We start from the raw sequence: 19,329 nt of genomic DNA on the forward strand, positions 1-19,329 counted from the left end.
GGCCGGGATCTCTGTTTTGTTCACATAGGAATCCCAAGACCCTGGAACAGAAATGGACACATAGCTGTCTCTTAATAAATGCTGATTAAGTGAACGGATCTCTGAAATGTACTGCTAAGTGAACATAGCAGATCAGAGCAGCCTGCATGGTGTGAACCATCGGTGTTAAAAAATATCAAACGTGTGTGGAAAAAGCAGCTAAGAAGAGGGTGAGGAGAGAGGTCCCCAGCCCTGCCTGTGATCCCCCTGGGAAGGGGGGGGGGCATCAGGATCGAGGGGGCGGGAGGAGTGGAGCGAGGCTGCCCCTTCTTGTTCTGAATACTCCCGAGTTCTTTAAATATTTACAAGAATATTTTTATCCATGTATTTTTAAAAACAAGAAAAGATAAAGAGAATAAAAGAGAATTAATAAATAACCCCCAAGCTGGTTCTTGGAGGGTTTGTCAGGGAGATCTCTGGTAAGTCGCATGAAGACAGATCATACGCGTGAAAAGCAGAAATGGCAAACATGTGGATGTGGGCTACGTAAGGAGACTGCAGGATGATATGCCAAGCAATTTGAGATTGTGTAAAGAGACATCGCTTTCCTGCCCCTGTATTAAATGAAAAACTTTAACCCAAGAAAAAACACGAAGAAAATTTTCACGACAAAGAGAAAATTCAAAACAAAATCAAACCAAAGAAAATAGAAACAAAGCGTTGTTTCCTCCCCCAAACCCAGACTCAAAAGATTTCACTGGAGAAGCCATTTAAACTTTCAAGGAAAAGAGCCTTCTTGTACTTTATAAACTCTTCCAGGCAAAGATGGGTCTGATACTACTCTTTTTCATGTAAATGACCTATTTTGTAATGTCAGTACTTGTGTCAAAGATGATATATTATTGGGGCACCTGGGAGGCTCCGATGGTTAAGCGTCCGACTCCTGGTTTCGGCTCAGGTCACGATCTCACGGTTGGTGGGTTTGAGCCCCACGTCAGGCTCTATGCGGGTGGCCAGCATGGAGCCTGCTTGGGATTTTCACCCTCACCCTCTCTCTGCCCCTCTCCCTGCCCCTCTCCCCCCACCAAATAAATAAATAAACACTGGAAAATATACTTTAAAAAAGATGGCATATTATTAACATGGATACAAGCATTCTAAATAAAGCACTTGCTCATGGTTTCGTAAATATGTTACAATATTTCAGGGCATCACTTGAAGGCCTATTCCAGGGAGCTGTTCCAAGGGTACTATACTGGCGGGAAGTCTATGAAAGATAAAAGCAGAGGGGCGGCTGGCTGGCTTAGTTGGTGGAGCAGGTGGGTCTTGATCTCCGGGTAGGGTGTTCAAGCCTCATGTTGGCTGTAGAGATTACTTAAGGCAAATAAAAATATTAAGAAAAGATAAAAGTAGAAAACATATCAATAGATGCTGAAGAGGCATTCAATAAAGTTCAACCGCCATTCTTTTTGGGTAATTTCTACCAAACAGACAATATTATGCTTTAAGGATGAGGAACTGGCAGCATTTCCAATAAAATCAGAGATGGATTCCTGCCATATTCTGCTACTGTGTTCTAACATGGCTCTAGAAGTTCTAGAAACGATAAAAGATACAGCTTTTAGAACCAGAGAGGCAGAGCTATCTTTAGTTGCCTATGATGTGATTGTGTACCTAGAACACTCAAGAGTCACAAATTTAAAGTTAGCACAACGAATAGGAGGGCCTATAGAAAAGGCTGGACTTCGGATCATAAACACAGATCAATGGTTACAAAATATAGTAAGTCTGACTTACAAAAACAATCTAGTTTTTTCTTTCCTTTTTTTTTTTTTAAAGTGGGGTTCATGCCCAGCGCAGGGCTCAGGGTGGGGCCCAAAGTCACAACCCCAAGATCAAGAGCGGAGCTGACATCAAGAGTCGGACGCTTGCCTGGCTGAGCCCCCAGGCGCCCCGTGAAAACAATTTAAATTGAGGTCCTTAAGGATGTTAGTGGCGGGTGGCTGATAAACATGGGTTAGAATGAAGCCCTTGCTGGACCTTCATGAAAGGAAGGGACAGTTGGAAGGTGACAATTGTAGCTGCCATTCTCCGAAGGCCTTGGTCCCAAGACAGTATGAGCCCTTGTAACGTTCTGGGACCTTTCTCTGCGTTGGTTGTTTGAGTTGTCCTCTGTCTGTGTCTCCATAGAGATCATCTCTTTAAAAAATGGTAAGAAAACGACCTATGGGCTGGTTCTCTGGCCACCCCAAGAGGAGACAACAAGCAAGACGGTGGCTCACTCGGCGCCCAGAGCTCCGATCCCAGAAGAGGGGTCGATGTAACCCCATCTGAGCCCGGCAGCCACCACGGGGCTGGGTGATGACTTGAGCCCAAGGGCATGGTCCTGGGACCCCAGGAGGACTAAAGTCAGATTTCTTGGCATTTCTCTTGCAAACTCAGTACCTGCAGGGCAAGAGCGTCTCCTAAAGGCACCTACCTGCCTCTGCTTCTGCAACCTTCCTCCAAGGACGGTGGGCACCTTCAACAGGTGACTGGGGTCACAGACTGTGTCCTCAGTTTCAGGCAGGAAGAATATTCTTGTCCGGCGTTGTGTGAACGAGGGATTTGCAAAACTGTGTGTCTAGTTAGTGGGTTTTGAGCTGTATTTAAAAAAAAAATGAACCTAAATGGGAGAGAAGAGAATACAGAAGGCTGTGTGTGTGTGTGTGTGTGTGTGTGTGTGTGTGTGTTGAGTGTGCATCCTGGCTTGTGATGTGAAAGATATTTCTTCTGGTGGGTCACAACCACAAAAGGGTTGAAAAGTACGGCCAGCTGTCGCTGTCCCTCGGTAGCCATCTGTCCCGTGCTTTGTCCGTCTAAACATCTCCTAGGTAGCAGCAACCAGGACTGGACAGTGGGAACGTTTGCTAATCAACTGCTCCCGGGCATGAGTGTAGCTGATGGGTGACTTCGGTCTGGACACTCACAGCCGGGTGGCCATGGGCGCGGGGGTCACTGGCTCCTGACATCTTCTGTAAGAAAAGCCAACATCACCCCTTTCCCCTCGTTTTGGAGGAAGAAAGGGAAGCCTGTGACAGAAGGGGCTCCAGGACAGGGGGCAGTGAAGTCACACACACCCCTACACATCTGGAGACAAAGAGCCACTGCCTTGGCCTCATCCTTGCTGTCCCTTCTCCCCCCACCCCTGCATCTCCACCCTATGCAAATTATGTCTGCTTTGCCTTCAACATATATCCAGAATCTAACCACTTCCCAGCACTTCTCCTGCAAACTGGTAGCTGGAATACATAGAATTGCTCTATTAAACCCAGCTGGAGGGGGGCCTGGGTGGCTCAGTCGACTAAGTGTCCAACTTTAGGTCATGATCTTGCAGTTCATGGGTTCAAGCCCCCAATCAGGCTCTGTGCCGGCAGCTGGGAGCCTGGAGCCTCCTTCGGATTCTGTGTCTCCCCTTCTCTCTGCCCCTCCCCTACTTGTGTTCTATCTCTCTCTCAAAAATAAATAAACATTAAAAAAAATTAAAAAGAAAACCCTGCTGGAATTTGCAGACTCTCTGGGAAACACATCTTGTGACCTTTTTCCGGTTCTTTACGATTAAACTGGCAACCCTGTCATACTCGCAATAGCCATTCTCTCTGTCATTTTATTTGTTTCACTGACAAAGCATCCTCTTTCCCTGTGATGACTTCTGTGAGCTGACTTCTCTTGTGAGACCATGAGCCTTGACCCTTGAAGCTCTCCCGCTTACACGCAGGGTTTGGACTCTGGGTTTGGGTTTCGTGGCAGAGACTTCCACTTCTGAGTCATGAGCCTGGGTGAGGTTGAGTTGCCTTGGCTGTTTGGAGGCTGACACAGACCTCTCCATGTGACCTGGGGAAGCAGCCTTGTTTGTGCTGTGGTTTCCCCATTTTTTAAAAAAAGGAAAGGAGTTATTCTCTGGATCACGTTATATTTTTGTGACCCAGAGTAACACCCTGAGAAACATGTCTAAAAGTTATGTTGTTCAAACTGATGGCTTATAAAATTCAGCGGTATGCCATGACTCCTGCTGTAAAGTCTAGAGAGGTAGCACCAGCTTTGGGGGGCCGGTACCTGTCCAAAGGGTCTCCTGATGGGGAAGCCCAACTTGTGTATGTGGCCAGTGGGTGAGGACAGGCCAGTGGGGCTGCTGGCCACGTGACTGCATCCACAGTCCTGCTTTCTCTGCGGGACCCCTGGTTGAGAAGGTCTAGCCACCAGGAAGCGCTGGGCCAATAAGCTCGCACAGAGCACGCTGGCTGATCCCCAAGATGTCAGGCTCAGCCCAGCACTGGCTTGATGCTCTGTTCCCTACCCTCAGCTGCTTGGGGCTTCTGGTAATTCTCTGTTTTGCGGACTCAAATAAAATTGTGCGAAGATGTCAATTACTCAGAAGTCCCATGCTCTTCTGCTTTTCCCTGCTGTCTGCTTTGCCCCCCGTTCCTAGTCCTGTGCCAGATATCATCAGGCAAACAAAGCACCTTACAAGTGATGTACAAGTCAAGACCTATAGAGGACTTTTTTTTACAAAGGACTGCTGGAGACATTGATCAAATGTTAAGCATGTCCTCCAGAGAAAATGTGTTTTGCTGTTCCAGTGTCCCACGGGTCTAGTGGTGCTGGTCCCTGGTGTTTGGACGAGGCGTTACTTGCTCATTGACAAAGTTTGGCTTCTAGACATCTGCAAGACCCACAAACGGGAGTGGATGTGCTGTAGGTGTGGAACGCATCCGTGGTTCGTTCGTTTTATCACCGAGTGGTGGCCCATGGGGCGGACATGTCTCCCTTTCCTTAACCACTCACCCCCTGGAGGGCACCTGGGACTTTGTGTCCCTGGGACAAATGCCCAAGAGTGCAATTGCTGGGCTATCTGGTAACTGCATTCAGTTTATCAGAACCTGAGTACCTTCTGTTTTGGGTGGTTCTTCTGTCCCCTTGAGGAGGAGAAGATAAAAGTCTAGCTTCGACATCAAACTGTTCACCCTCAGATGCCCCCTAATGGATCGGGGATGGGGAGTAGACAGCACCAGAGAAGAAACTAGGTGAGATGCCCAGGGTGAGAGACTTGAGGGGCCTCTGTCTCAAGGTCGTGACCCTGCTCTTCCCCGACCTGGGAGTGAGTGCCTCCTCCGATTCCACTTCTGGGGTGCCTCACCGGCCTCACCTGGTCCCCACCCTAGAGGACACTTTCAGATAGACATCGGAGGCATTGGCTCGTCAAGCAGGTTAAAAATTGTAGAAACAGGAGCCCCCACGTCTTAAGGAAGGGAGTTTTACGATTCTTCTTAAGGAGATTTTTAGGTGGTTTCTTCCCTGGCTCCAAGCAGCCCTGCCCTCGATGAGGCAGGGAGGATGGAGTAGACGGTCCTGTGGGACGGAGAGATCTGTCTGCCGCTCACCTCTGCCAACCCCGAGCATCCACGTGGAGCGGGGAGGACAGCCAGGTCCTGGCACATGCCGTCGGCCCCTGCTCATCCTGGGGGCTCAGACAGAGGAGGGGAAATAGTGAGGGTGACACTAGCCCAGCTGTCCTCCTGAGCTGGGAATTAGGGGCCACGAAGGGAAGGTCGCGGGAGGAAGGCAGGCCACACACAAGCTGTGTGAGCCCCCGGAAGGAGAGCCAGGGCCCCTGGTGCCTGCACCTCTCCCGAGAGCAGCCTTATCTTCTCAGGTAGAGCCCCCGGAACTGCCTCTGCAAAATGAAGTATGAGTGCACAGGTCCCACAAAAGCACGGCCATTACAGAACCTACCTATCCTCCAGGGGCTCTGCCCAGGCCGAGACGGACTGCAGAGCAACATACCCATCAGCGATCCTGACGCCAGCCTGCGCTGGCACCCGCCCCGGGACCCGGGCGCTCCACCCACCCCGCTCTTGATGTACACAGGGGAATTTCGTGCAGGAGCCACTGTGATTGTTCGCATTCCCCGGTCCAAGTGTAGCTGCGTCCAGCCGAAGTAGAGAGGAAGACTTCTGTCCTCCCTGAGGTTGGGAAGTTCGATGTCGCTACCTAAACTGCCGCTACGGATCTCCACGGTAGGGGAGCGTGGACCACATCCACGCACCACAGGGCGATCTAGATGCAGGAAAAGCGGCCCTCCCCAGAGAGGTAGCTGGGTCCGAGGACACGTAGTGATGGGGGATGTGGCTCCCATGACCGCAAGGCATTCAACACTGCAGAGACCGGGGCAACCGGGGTGTGGGGTCTGCTCCTGCTTCTGGCACCGGGAGGACCACCGAGGACCACCCAAGGGCTTCATGACCCAAACCCAAAGTCTGTGTCAGCACAGCTCCCTGCCCCTCCCCGTCCCCCATCCTTCATGAGGGCTGGCGTTGGGCTCCCCTGTCCCCCGCTCAGGTGCTCTGCCTGTTTGGCATTTTTCACTTCTTCAGAACTACGATTACCTAAGTATGCAGGAAAATAAGGAAAGGGTCCACAACAATCGAGAAATAAAGTCCACATGCACCGCCGACGGGACATGTAGGTTGGAATTTCTGCCAAGAAGTCACGTGCACACGTGTGCCTCTGAACGTTGCGTGTATTTGTGCACGCATGTCTGCGTTCCAGAGTGTGTGCACTTACCGTTGTAAGAACGTGTATATGCAGATGTGGATAGATGGGTCAGTCTGTGTCTGAGTGTGACAGCACGTGTGTGCCCGTGTGTGGGTAAGTGTGTTTATCTGAGTGTCTGTGCAGCTGTGCGTCTGTCTGGTCTTGCATGTACGCATATGCATACAACTGGGGTAAGTCTACGTAATGGGTGCATGCGGGTGTGTGTGCACGTACCGGCCCCCCCCGTGGGTGGGTGTATGGATGTGCAGGGTGGGGGCCGCAAGCAGGAAGAGAACCGTAAGTAGAATCATTGAGCAAAGGGCTGAAGTCAGAGCTGGAAATCAGAGCAGTGCGCCCTCGGGAGAAGGACGCCAAATCCAGAGAAAAAAATTCCTTGGTTTTCTTGCTGGGGCTCCCGCGCGGACGGCACTGACACCATCGTCACACGGTCAGCTCAGTTCCTTCCCATCTGAGGAAGCGAGAAGGAGATGTGGTTCTTTAGCTCCAATCTACGGTTGCTAAACATCCTCCCAGCTGGGTCCCCCACGTAAGGCATCGGCTTCAGACTTCCCCTTTCTCCACAGCCCTTGCGTCTTTGTGATCGAAAACTTGAACCTCTGTGGCTAGAAATACACCGCGCCTCTGGTGAGGTTGCACAGCGCTTTGGGGATTGACAGAAGGGGCTGGAAACCTTCCAGATGCTGCCGGCCAGCCAAGTTGCTGGTCCTTGTTGGTCTGTCTGGGCAAAGGCGTGCGTGTGCGTGCACGTGTGTGTGTTTGCGTGCGGGGACAAACTGACAGACACAAATGGGATTAACTTTCAAGAGACAGGCCGAGGGATAGAGAAGCAACCACCGTTCCGCACGTTACGAACGATTCTTCTGTGCCATCTTGGTTTTGTGTTTAGGACCAGAGTTTGACCAGGCTATCTTCGTCTCACCTCTAGGCAGGTCGGTCTAGCAGTTATCTTCTGCCAAAAAATACGGTGCAAATATCATTCCAAAATTCAGTCTTTTGTCCTATTTGTCATTTCATTTGCTCGCTATTATTTTATGTTTTTTCAACAACTGGGCTTGACCCAATCAGATGAGTCCTTCCAGGAGGCTAGGATGTATCTAGAAAGAGCACAAGAGGGATGTGATGTGAGGGGAACAGAGGCTGGCTTTGGAGATGAGGGAGAGCACGTGACAAGGGTTGCAGGCAGCCTCTAGGAGCCAAGAATGGTCCCTGGCTGATGACTTCAGTCCTACAACCCCCAGGAATTGAGTTTTGTCCCTGACCCGAATCAGCTTGCCAATGGGCTCACCCCCAGAGCCACCAGAAAGGCACATGCACTGGCAGCCACCCCCGTTTCCCATCTGATAAGACCCTGGGCAGAGAACCCAGCTGAGCCCCTCCTGAGCTCCTGACCTGTAGAGCCGTGAACTGTTAAATGGGTGTTGTCTTCCGCTACTAAGTTGGTGATGTTCGTTATGCAGCCATGGATCACCAATACAGCCTGACTATTTTCTTTGAAAGAGAAAGGAAAAACTCAGCAGCAAAAACACAAATCAATATGTCTCTACACATGTCACTAAACGCCACACCCGTGTTGATGCTTGGTCTCCCACAGTGGCTACCAATGACCTCGATTACCATCTCTTCACCAGCAATGAGTTTTATCATTTTATTTTAATCACTGACAAGTGAAGATGTCAATTCATTGCTATTTTAAGGGGCATTTATTTCTTTCACTTCTAGCGAGAAACACCCTTTTTCGTGTGCTAACTCTTAGCTGAGCGGCTGTTGGCGGTTGGGAACATGCTATCTTAATTTCCAGCCGGATGCATTTTTCTATTTAATTCTTATGGCTAATTTCTCTGTTCCTACAGAACCCCTACACGTGAGGTGCTCTAAAAATATTTGCTGAATGAATGTCTGAATTAAAAAATAATGAACGAGTAAATAAGTCTTCAAGAACAGGCTGGGGCTTTTGTTGCTGAGAGATTCAGCCTTCTGGTGTCAGGACGGGACTGCACGTGTGCCGGCGGCATCGAGCTCAGTCAAGAGGGGACGCACCTGACATTCAAATGCCCTTGGCCGTGTCAGCCCTCGGGGCGGTTGGCGAAAGAGTAGCCAGGACAGAGCCGGCCAAGAGCCGCGAGCGGACAGAGATGGGGAATCACCGTGGACGGGCGTTAGGTAGGTGGTCAGGCTGCTCTCTGCCACCAGAGATGCGAGGCAGGGTCAGACTATTGGTTTGTTGGAAATGTATTTAGTATCATTCTTTTTTTAGAAATTTGTTTGGAAACTATGATGACAAAAGTAATATATGTGCTTTTCCAAACACCTCAAAGAGTTCAGAAGTGTCTGAAATACAAGGTAAAAGAAACCCTCAAACTCACGCCTCTCAGAGAAGGCAGATAATGTTAGGTACACATCAGTGAGAGGAAAAATGGGTTTTGAGCCCTACATGCTGTCTGCAGCGAATTTTATTTTCACTTAACAAAGTATCTTGGATATATTTTCATCGCTACAGATTTCAGATCAGGAAACTGGGGTCCAGAGATCCCCGGAGGTCTCCACGGATAGACCTCGGGATTCTCATGGCCCCTAAAGTCTCAGGTGCATTTTCAAGGGTGTGTGGACACTCCCTAGGTCTCTGAGCGAAACAACTCCTACGTCAGTGTCGAGTCTTTTTCGACACTGTGATCATTGGAAAACATTGAGATGTACTTGATGTACAACGTTGTGGAAATTTAAGGTGCACGTGTTGATCTGACACACTTACCTGCTGCCATATGATCCCCTCAATAGTGTCTACTAACATCTTCGTCACGTCACAGAATTAGCATTTCTTTTTTGTGGTGGGAACATTTAAGATCGACTGTCTTAACATCTTTTAAGTACGTGAGCAGCTTTAACCGCAGTCACCAGGCTATGCATTAGGTCCTCAGAACTTAACCCGTCATCTAAATGCAAGTGTGTGTCTTTTGACCAACATTCTTTCCAACCTCCCTGCCCCCCAGGCCCTGGGGACGACCATTCTACTCTGTTTCTACAAGTTCAGCGTTTTTGGATTCCACAAATAGGCGAGCCCTTACAGTAGCTGCCTTTCTCTGTCTGGGACTTACCTCCCTGAGAACAATGTCGTCAATGTCCATCCACGATGTCACACAACGGCAAGGTTTCCCTCTTTCTCGTCGCCAAAAAAGATTCTATTATATACATCTTCTTTATCCGTGGATCCATCCGTGGACGCTTCGGTTGTTCCCATATCTTAGCTATCGTAAATAATGCCGCAGTAAACATGGGGTTCAGTTATCGTTGTGATGTCCTGTTTTCGTTTCCTTTGGGTAAATACCCAGCAGTGGAGTTGCTGGATCACAGGGTAGTCCTATTTTGCATTTTTTGAAGAACTTCCCTATCGTTCGCCCGAGTGACTGAACCAACTTAACGTTCCCACCAACTGCGCACGAGGGTTCCTTTTTCTCCACTTCCTCACCAACCCTTGTTATTTCTTATCTTTTTGATTACAGCTACTTTAACAGGTATGAGGTGAGATCTCACAGTGACTTTGATTCGGATTTCCCTGATGGTGAGCGACGGTGAGCGTCTTTTCATCCACCTGTTGGTCACTTTTATGTCTTCTTTGGAAAAATGTCTATTCAGTTCCTCTGCCCACTTATTAATCAGGTATTTTTTGTTATCGAGTTATAACATTGTAATAATTTTATTAAATAGTGATGCTTTTTATGAAATTGCCTCTAGGTACTGAATATCTTTAGGCTTAGAAACTCACTTTATATAATTTAGGCAATTATAGGGGCGCCTGGGTGGCTCAGTCGGTTAAGCGTCCGACCTCGGCTCAGGTCATGATCTCACAGTCTGTGGGTTCGAGCCCCGTGTTGGGGTCTGTGCTGACAGCTCGGAGCCTGGAGCCTGCTTCGGATTCTGTGTCTTCCTCTCTCTCTGCCCCTCCCCCATTCATACTCTGTCTCTCTCTGTCTCAAAAATAGATAAACATTTTTAAAAATGTGTAATTTAGGCAATTTTACTGGACATTCATTGTTTATACTGGGAGATTAGGAGTCCTTAGTAAGTCAAAGTGCAGATAAAAATCCCAACTTGTTTAGGGGAGCCTGGGAAGCTCAGTCAGTTAGGCATCCGACTTTAGCTCAGGTCATGAGCTCACGGTTCTGTTCATGAGTTCAAGCCCCACTTCAGATCCTCTGCCTCCCTCTCTCTCTGCCCCTCCCCCACTCGCAAGTGCACACACACACACACACACACACACTCTCTCTCTCTCTTTCAAAAATAAATACATATATACAAAAATCTCCCAACTTGTTTTTCCCGCTCTTGCCTACTGGTCAGTAGATTATCAGGGTCTCTTTGGGATTCCTTTTGGGTCTGCTGTACCACCCTGGCCTTACCGTTGTCTCTGTAGATCTGCTGTTTGGGTCTTTTAAGAAGCAGAAACCAAGAGGGGATAGCAGATGAGAGATTTCCCTGGGAAGGATAGATGGAGAGGGGCAGGGAGGTGGGGAGAGCCTTCTGATGGATGCAGGTCTGACACCTGGGAAAAGGTAGAGGGAAGGAAGGGATACATAAGAAGAACCTCGGACTATAGTCTTGGCTGATGGGGGTTCCTGGGCTTGGTGCCCAGCGGGGCAATGCCTAACTCTCATCCCTGGCGCCATGTTTAGCCATTGGCCGAGTGCACCTTGGGAGAATATGGCCACGGGGCTGACCCTCTGAAGGACCCAAATTTGCAGCAGCCAGCGGTGTATGGCTACCAAACAGGTTCCACCTACCTGTCTACCTATAGCAGGTGTTCTCGAAGGGACCCGGAAGCACCTCCCCTGGGGCCTGTGTTTCACCTCAGCGGGCAGCCATTCTGCTAAGATATTATTATTGTCGCCACTAGAACGGACACCGTACCCATCTGAAGAGGCTGAAGACGACCTGACTTTGCCGGAAACTCACAGAGCTCTTCTGGACACAGAGGGTCGTCTTGTGTCTTGTCTCTGCAGTGAGCCAGGAACTCAGCACCCTTACGGGGGGGCTGACACCGTGCCTCCAAGTCGGGAACGTGCGCTGCTGACCTGTGCTACGTGCTTTGCACGCGTGATTGTATTTGATCCTTATGGACACTCTAGGAGCTGGGCTGCCGTCACCCGCCTATGTGCGGGGGAGACATCCCAAGCATGGGGGTGGGAAATAACTTTCCCAGAGCCGGCAAGTGGTCAAGGGGGAGTCGAGGCCAAACCCAAGCTCTCAGTCCTGAGAGCCCTTGTGCTACCTCTGTCCTAAACACATGACTCAAGTCTGTCCAATGAATGAAAAATTTCTTGAAGAAATGCCAACCTTTGATAGTGGAAATCCGAGGGCTATAGATGCAGAGGTGGAGGCTGGCATGACAGACACCCCAGCGGGCTCCAGAGAGGCAGGCAGATATTAGAAACCGGGGTGAATCTGAAACCCATCCATTCATAAAACACACCTCCCTCCAGGCTCCTTGTCTGGGCAGCGTGCGGGGCACCGGGAACACACAGGCTGTGCCCCCAGGGCTCGCGGCCCCCACAAAGGTAGAGTAGCGGCCTCGTGCAGAGGTATGAAAACAGGGCCAGGGAAGGGTAGAGGAGGGAGCACTTCGCTCTGCCTCCAGAGGCCAGGACGGCTTCCTGTGCGAGGCTGCAAGTTGGCGAATGTAACAGGAGAGAGAGGTATGTGCCAGGTAGGAGGCGGGGCCAGGACGGCTTCCTGTGCGAGGAGGCAAGTTGGCTGATGTAACAGGAGAGAGAGGTATGTGCCAGGTAGGAGGCGGGGTGCACCAGCCTGGAGGCGCATTTGTGGGAATGACCTGGGGTGACAGTGTGGATGGGTTGAACGGACAGGAGAGGGAGACGAGGCCAGGCGAGCGGGCAAGGGTCAGACCAGAATGACTTCCTCTGGACGACGGCACACGAGGCTCTGAAGCTGGGGTGGTTTATGGTGCCCGACTTTACGGAGGCAGGTGGTTGATCGCTTGGAGATGGGCAGCGGTTTCTGCCATCAATGCCGTGTGCCCGCGCGCGCGTGCGTGTGTGTGTGCGTGTGAGTGTGTGTGACGGCAGTCAGGTGAGGCAGAGACTTACCTGCAATAGATAAGCATGTGATTGTGTAAATTACAAAACCAGAAATGGCCATTAAGATGACGCCTGTAAGTCTCGATGAGACACCTTTTTCATTTAAGTTCATTTATTTGGAGAGAGAGCACGCGCAAGCAGGGAAGGGGCAGAGAATCCCAAGCGGGCTCTGTTCTGTCAGCACAGAGCCCGATGCGGGGCTCGAACTCATGAGCTGTGAGATCACGACCTGAGCCAAAACCCAGAGTTGGACGCTTAACCAACGGAGCCACCCAGGCGCCCCGAGATATCTGGTTTTAAAGGGTCCCCCTCGTAGGGCCTGGAGGACAGAGGCCGGAGTGTGGGCACAGTCCAGGTGGGCTGGGTGGGTCAGAATGAAGTCCCCAGTCATGGGAACGGAGAGAAACAGGCTTCCCGAGGGGCAGGAAGGGTGTCTGGGGTGACACTATGGGGCTGAGGCGGGAGAGCAGAGGAACACGTATGCAAGCTTCTTCCCGGGACAGGAGCCTGTCAGTGAACTGCCCCCTCCCGACCGACGGACAGGGGCTCAGGGCTGTCCCAGTCAGTGTGAACGGCTGTAACAAAGTCCCACAGGCCGAGGGGTCTAAACAACAGGCATTTGTGTCTCACAGTTCTGGAGGCTGGAAGTTCAGGGTCAAGGAGCCAGCACAGCCTGTTGGAGGTGAACGCTTGCCAAATGGATGGATGGCCTCCTCTCTTGTGTGCTCGAGGAGGACGGGGAGGGGTGAGATCTCACGTCTCTTCTTAAAGGGCCGAATCGACCGTGACGGCCCCGCTCTCCTGATCCCATCCAACCCTAATTTCCTCCCAAGGTCCCCCCCCTCCACATAACATTACACGGAGGTGGGGGCTTCAACACAGGGATTCGGGGAGGGCGCGAGCCTTCGGTCCCTAACGGGAGCTCTGGCTGGCAGGAGGCAGGGCTGGCCCCTGGCTGTTTCATGCAGAGGGTGGCTGAAGGGAGCACCAAAGGTGAGTCTCTGGGGCGGTGGCCTTGAAGAGAGGGAAGAAGCAGAACTGGGGTAGGATTGCAGCACAGAAGATGGGCCTCGGGCGTCCGAAAGAGCGGTCCCAAAGGCCCCGAGTGAGTCAATGTTGGAGTGAAAGTCTTTGTGGACGTCTGTAACTGTGCCCTGGGTCATGGTCCTGTGAACGGAACAGAGTGAAAGAACGTGTTTAATGATTACGTCATTAATTCAAGGCTTCCCCCCAAAGTTCCCAACCACCATGCATCAGAGCACCTGCTCCCACACCCCAGCCGGTGCCCGTCCTTACTGGCTTTTTTGTTTGTTTGCTTGTGTAAATAACGTTTTTATTAAAGCATGGCATTGTTTTCGTGGCCTGGGCTGGCATAACACATTACTACAACCAGATATTTACCCTTTCACGGCGCTGGAGACCGGAAGTCTGACCCCAAGCTATCGGCAGGGCCGGACTCCCTCCAAAAGCTGGAGGGGAGGACCCTCCCGCGCCTCTTTCTAGCTCCAGGCACACGGCAGGGTTCTCGGTGCCCCGGGGCTTGTAGATGCCACACTCCTGTCTCTGCCTCTGTCCTCACATCACCCTCTCTTCTGTGTGTCCGCTTTTTCCCTCTATTTATAAAAATAATTTTAAGTTTATTGAGTTTTGAGAGAGTGAGCAGGGGAGGGGCAGAGAGAGAGGGAGAATCCCAAGCAGGCTCCACACTCCCCGCACAGAGCCCGGTGTGGGGCTCGAGCTCACGAACTGCAAGATCATGACCTGAGCCGAAACCAAGTCAGATGCTTAACCGAATGAGCCACCCAGGCGCCCCATGCTTTGCTCCTCTTTTTAAAAGGATGCTAGTTAGCAGATTTAGAGCCCACCCGAATCCAGAACGATCTCATCTCAAGATCATTAACTTAATTACACCAGCAGAGACCCATTTTCCAAATAAGGTCCTATTCACAGCGACTGGGGGTTAGGATTTAGATGCATCCTTTTGAGGACCACTGTTCACCACGCTATAGACATACATATGTCAAAGTTCATAAATTACAGTGGACAGTTCAGTGAACTTTTTTTTAAGTTTATGTATTTATTTTGAGAGAGCGAGAGCAAGCTGGGGAGGGGCAGAGAGAGGGAAAGAGAGAGAATCCCAAGCAGGCTCCGAGTTGTCAGCACAGAGCATGACTTGGGACTCGATCTCATGAACCATGAGATCATGACCCGAGGCGAAACCAAAAGTCAGTGGCTTAACCAACTGAGTCACCCAGGGGTCCTGGGGTTCTGAGGCTTTTTTTTTTTTTTAATTTATTTAAGTATTTTGAGAAAGAGAAAGCTTGAGTGGGGGAGGGGCAGAGAAAGAGGAGAGAGAGAGTCCCAAGCAGGCTGTGCACAGTTAGCACAGATCCCGACGCAGGGCTCATACTCCTGAACTGTGAGATCATGACTGGAGCTGAAGTCAGGCGCTCAACGAACTGAGCCCCCCAGACGCCCCTCAGTGAACTTTTATACATGGGGCGCGCTCATGTAATTGACGGGGTTTTGGGGTAACGGTGGGGTTCAGAGCTGACGGCCAAGAAAGAATTCTTGCAGACGTCTTTGGTGCCAAAAGGTGATTTTATTAAAGCACGGGGACAGGACCTGAGGGCAGAAAGAGCTACTCTGGGGTTGGGATGGTAACTGGTTATATACCATGGACTTGGGGGACGTAAAGTCGAGAGGGAATTTTCCAAAGAGATTTTCATACAGATTACTAGAGGCCTAGCTACTGTCACACTAAGGTTGTTTTTCCCTCCAGCCAAGCATTAGCATTAAGACAGTAGGGAGTTCCCCCGAGGAGAAATGTTTTGCTCTGCCAGGCCTCAAGTATTTGTCAACGGGCTACAGGTTATAAGGAAACTCAATTTTATCTACCATTTCCTTCTGCCTTTGTTCCCCACATCTCCATGGAAGGGAGGGTGACGTTGGGGCTCCAGGAAACTGAGTCTGTAGGTTTCTGGAGATTAGGTTATTGATAAAAAAAAAAAAGATTGCCTTTTTCTTGTGATTTTCTAAGATATTTGTAAACCGATGGAGACTCTAACCAGTTTAACCATTTGTTTTGTGTCCTTTCCTTTGTCCTTGGGCGGCCTGGGGTGCCTGAGGAATGTCACACACATCGCACTTGCGGGGGAGGGGGTGTGCGAGCTTGTACTTTGCCCCCAGCCTGCCTTATGCTCCCTCAGCATCGCCACCACCTAACACAACACCAGGACCACAGAGTCCCCACAGAGGCCTCTTCCCCATCATCCCCCTTCCCTCTCTCCTGGCTTGGCCTCTACCCTGACCTCTGTCACTCACTATGCGCCAGCTTTGCTTGGGTTTGAACTTCATGTGGATGGCATGCTGAATGCCGGGCACTGGGGATACCCCCGTTCTCCACTCCCAGTTTCTTCTAGTAGTTATATCAGAAACTCAAGAGGACACTCAGTAGTTGACAAAGTAATAAGAGAAGCTAATAACATAATTGAAATCGCTGTAGGCACACCAAAGTAACTTTTCCTTTTAGAAGCATTTGACCAGTTAAAAATATAATTTAAAAAATCCCATGCACAACAGCACCCACAAATACAATGGCTAAGAGTAACCTTAATGATAAATATCAGCGACCAAATAAATAAAACTAAAAATTGAACTGAAAAATAGTTTTGCTTTCAGAAGGAGCAGTCATGTATCGCCCTGGAAAATGCTAGGTTTTGTTTATTATTTACTTTATTTTTATTTATTTTTTTTTTTGAGAGACAGAGCGACAGAGCACGAGCAGGGGAGGGGCAGAGAGAGAGGGAGACACAGAATCCGGAGCAGGCTCCAGGCTCTGAGCGGTCAGCACAGAGCCGGACGCAGGGCTCGAACCCACAAACTGCGAGATCATGACCTGAGCTGAAGTTGGACGCTAAACCGACTGAGCCACCCGGGCTCCCTGAAATGGAAAATGCTAGGTTTCAAAGTGAGTAACTTTCCCGACCGAAACTGGGAAAGTAAATAAGTGGAAATACCTAAGAAAGTCTTCTACAAAAAGAAAAACGAAGGAGAACTTGCTCTACCGGATTTTATGCCACGTGGTAAACCGGAGACACCTGACCCTGAGCATCACCGGGTACAAGAAGCAGCAGGAGGTCAATGAACAGTGATCCTTCACAAAACTGATCGGTATTTAACATATGTGAAGTAAGGCGTCACTCACCAATGGGAAACGAAAGATGTCTCAGTCAAGGATGACACCCACTGGCAAGATGCTTGGGGGAAACGTCCGCTTGTAACTTTGCCATGCACCGAAGTAAACTGCAGATTGATCAGCTCAGTTATTTTAAAAAATAGAGAACACAAAATAGCTCCTTGGGTTCTGGGTGGAGAGAGGATTTTCTAAACCCAATGGAAGGCATTAAAAAGGAAAAGAGATTTGAATTCACCTAAAGATTATATGCCAAACACACCAAAAGAAAGGACAGCCCATTACAGGCTGAAAAAATTTTTCACAGTAAACAATATTGAGAAAAAATTTAGAAATGCGAATAAATAAATGGTTCCTCTAAATCAACGAGAAGAGCGGGAATATTCCACTAAGTAGAAGGAGAAAGGCAAAGCTTAGAAAACTCAGAAATATGAAATACAAGAACCTTACAAACAGATGACAATACAGTCAATCTTACTAAGAATCAAAGAAAAGCAACGTTGAAGATAAAAAAGAATTTTGGCCTCCTGACCTAGTAATTAATATGAGTTTGTAAAGATGTGGTGGATAAGCCGTGCATTTTTGGATCTAATGAGCAATCTTTTCGAAAACAGATTCAGCAGTGTGTGTCAAAAGCTCAAAACATGTTAATAATTGTGGAAGAAAACACAAGGGTTTAAACTACATACATATAATCAATGTAAAGTAAATAAAAATACCAGGAAAAACGAAGCAACCTTGCAATGTTACGCTCTCAGATTTGGCGTTGTCTCCTTTAAGGAGAGATTCATAAAACAAAGGATTCATAAAACAAACGGAAAATGCTAAGTGCATTCCCTGCAGCACCAAGGGCATCACTGTTGCCACATCGGAACGAGGGTGTCGAGATTCCAGCAATGGGAAACAGACAAACATCTCTTTGCTCATAATAAACTGCGTGACGGCACATAAACCCAATCGATAGGTAGTTATTTGGTGATTTCCAAGTAAATAAAATCGCCCACTAAGTGGAATTTACTCTACTTCATTCAGCAGAGAAGGTCATGTTTAGACTAAAAGGTTAATGAGCAGGACTGTTTCAGGCAGAGAAGCCAGGGGAGGACACTAGTCCAAGAAGGACCGTGTGCAAAGATGGGATGTCTGAGCCAGCTGGTGGGCTGGAGAGAAGGTGGATGAATGAGAATGTGGGCAGGAGGAGGGGGGCCGGACCACGAAGGGCTGCAAAAGTGTTTGGAACTGGTTCTGTACAGAGTGGGACAGGAAGCATGGGAACATGGTATTTCCAGAAAGAATGTTGCATAATCAGATGTGTCTTTTTTAAGAAAAAAAAAAAAAAATTGAACATCCCTTGTATTGATAAGTTAGGGCCACAACAAAAATAAGACAGTCCCTAGAAGGATCAGCGGTGCAGAGAATGAACAGGGAGGTGGGGAAAAGACTATATAGAGATTGACAGTTTCAGAAGCTTCTACAATGGTCCTTCTGGAAAGGGATGGAATGAAAAACAAGGGCAAGTGTAGTTGAGACGAGATGGGGAGACCAATTCGAATGTCAGGATTTTTGAACTAGGGTTTTCCGAACCCTGGAAACATAATTGGCCATCGCAGACGATGACTCCATGTTTGTTGAATGAATGAATCCGTAAAAAGACACAAGATATTTACAATGCAATATACTAGAAGGAACCGGTGGGTTCCTAGTTGTAAAAGAGAATGATAAAAGCCATCAGAAAGGAGACAAACAGTAATACCTCAAAAGAACCTTCCCTCAGTGAGTAAATACATCCAATGCGGCCTCATAAATTTCCTTAGATATCACTGTGCTGTAGTCATTTTGGTTATAATTTGACAGGCCATCAAAATATTTCCAAGGGCCACTTAATGTTTTTCTTATAAACACATGAGTTCTGTGGACACAAACTTCTTACTAGGATTAAGGTAAAAACATTTTCTCCCTGTTACCTTGTAATTTAATTTTAGATGGTTTTTTAAAAAAAATTTTTTAATGTTTTTATTTCTTTTAGAGACAGAGCGAGACAGAGAATGAGCAGGGGAGGGGCAGAGAGAGAGGGGGAGACACAGAATCCGAAGCAGGCTCCAGGCTCCGAGCTGTCTGCACAGAGCCCGACGTGGGGCTCGAACTCACCAACCGCGAGATCGTGACCTGAGCCGAAGTCAGACGCTTAACCGACTGAGCCAGCCAGGGGCCCCCAGGTGGTTTTTTCTGGTTTTTTGTTTTTGGAATACAGAAGTTTTCTATTTTTATATTTTCAGAAGCAACCACGTGGCGCTTCAAAACTGAATCATGGTGCCCATGTCAATTTCTGGCTTGTGCTGTTACATCACAGTTGTGCAGAAGGTTACGGGGGTTGAACGGGGAAGGGTTTATGGGGTCTCTCTGTGTTATTTCTCACAACTGCAGGGGAATCTACAAGGATCTCAAAATAAAGAGCTCAAAAACCAAAAACCAAAA

The 19,329-nt window shown here is 49.0% G+C and overlaps 1 long non-coding RNA gene across 1 annotated transcript; it reads right to left on the bottom strand.

Annotated features, from left to right (window-relative positions):
- Positions 1 to 1,400: 1,400 nt before the first annotated feature.
- On the bottom strand, positions 1,401 to 9,921 carry LOC131495543 (uncharacterized). The gene is made up of 2 exons (XR_009254005.1): positions 9,662 to 9,921; positions 1,401 to 7,656 (listed from the first exon to the last, which is right to left on the bottom strand). It is a non-coding gene; the product is annotated as an uncharacterized LOC131495543 (long non-coding RNA).
- Between the last annotated feature and the right edge of the window lie 9,408 nt (positions 9,922 to 19,329).

This window comes from Neofelis nebulosa, chromosome 2 (assembly GCF_028018385.1).
Source record: "Neofelis nebulosa isolate mNeoNeb1 chromosome 2, mNeoNeb1.pri, whole genome shotgun sequence".
In the NCBI taxonomy this organism is placed as follows: Eukaryota; Metazoa; Chordata; class Mammalia; order Carnivora; family Felidae; genus Neofelis; species Neofelis nebulosa.